The sequence below is a fragment of the Emiliania huxleyi genome (genome assembly GCF_000372725.1).
Source record: "Emiliania huxleyi CCMP1516 unplaced genomic scaffold EMIHUscaffold_433, whole genome shotgun sequence".
Lineage (NCBI taxonomy): Eukaryota > Haptophyta > Isochrysidales > Noelaerhabdaceae > Emiliania > Emiliania huxleyi.
This window is the reverse complement of record NW_005198735.1, coordinates 13,439-15,016: the sequence shown is the minus strand read 5'-3', so window position 1 is coordinate 15,016 and position 1,578 is coordinate 13,439.

Sequence of the window (1,578 nt, the reverse complement as noted above, 5' to 3'; positions counted from 1 at the left end):
AGCGCGATCGAGCCCGCGGCATGGCGCGAGGAGTGCGCGCGGTGCCGGCCGATGCTCAAGCTGCAGCTCGGCTGGAGCCAGCTGCGCTGGAGGCACCGGCTGGAGCTGATGCAGCGGCACGCGCCCAGCTTTGATGCCTCGCAGGAGGTTGCGCGGCCGGGACTGGAGGGGATCAGCGAGCGCATGGGCCACGAGGCGTCCGCCCTCGCTCCCGTCCGCGAGAGGCTGGAGGAGCTGAACGCCGAGGCGGCGTCGCGCAGCGCGCGGCTGGCAGAGGCGCAGGCGCGTGTCGACCGGCTGAGCGCCGAGCTGGAAGGGTTGCACGGCCGCATCGGCCGGTCCAAACGCGAGGTGGAAGAGACGTCCAACCGCATCAGCGACCGCGCCAATGTCGACGCCCTTCGCTCCGCGCGGCGCCGGCTGCGCCGAGAGTCGGTCAGGCTCTCGCTGCGGTGCGCGTGCCTGCAGAAGGAGCTCGCGAGGCAGCTGGAGCGGCGCGAGCGTGAGCCTCTGCAAGATGCGGTAGACGGTGTCGGTGAAGATTGGACCTCCTGATTGAGACCGTGTCCGGTCCCAGGGTGTACAGAGAGAGTCGTACTACTAGCGTTTTGTACCGCAGGCCCACGCCGCCACTCTAGCACTACTCCAGTACCGAGGGTACCGTACCAGGCTACCACACGCGCACAGGAGCACACCACTCACCAGTCACCACACGCTGACAACACTCATGTCCGTTGGACACAATAAATGATGGGCTCTCTCACGACAAGCAAGTGCTTCCCTATGGCTGCAGCGCCGCGATGAGCTTGTGCTCTCGCCGTGCAATCGCGGCCTCGAGGGCGGCGCCGCCGCCAGCGGCGCCCGAGGCGCGCAAGGCACGCACGACTTGCAGATCGCCGCTCTCGGCAGCGATGTGGAGCGCCGTGCGACCTACGGGAAGGTTCCGGGAAGGTTTGGGGAGGGGCACCGCAGCGCCTCCTCCCCGGAAGTTGAAGACGCGGCCATCGGCTCGCGTCGCGTCGGCGTCGGCGCCCGCGCTTGCGAGTAGCGAGACGGACGCCGCTTGGCCGGCGGCGGCAGCCGCGAGGAGTGGTGTGCTGCCCGCGTTGTCGACCGAGCCGAGCGCCGCGCCGGCGGCGATGAGCCAGCGCAGGCTCCTCTCCCTCGCCTGTGCTCAATGTACGCCGCGAATGGAACGGAGCAACATGCGGATTGAGCCGGCGCGGGCTCCTCTCTCCCCCGCCTCTGGAAGCAGCTCCTCGGCCGGCGCGGCGGCGGCGAGAGCGAGCGGCGTCGAGCCGGAGTTGTCGCGGCGGTCGAGATGCGCGCCTCGGGGGCAGAGGAGATGACCCGAGATTACCCGAGATTCGAGATGCGCGCCTCGGGAGCCGAGTTCAATTCAGCCCAATGCGATGCACCATCTCCTCTCGTCTCCGTGTGCCGCGCCTCGAGAGCGGAGGCTCTCCATCACCCGAACGTGCCCCCGCAGCGCCGCCATGCCTACCATTGACTATTTACTCCTCGGAATTCATTGATGAACGGCAGTGCCCCCGCAGCGCCGTCACGCCTAAGGTCAAT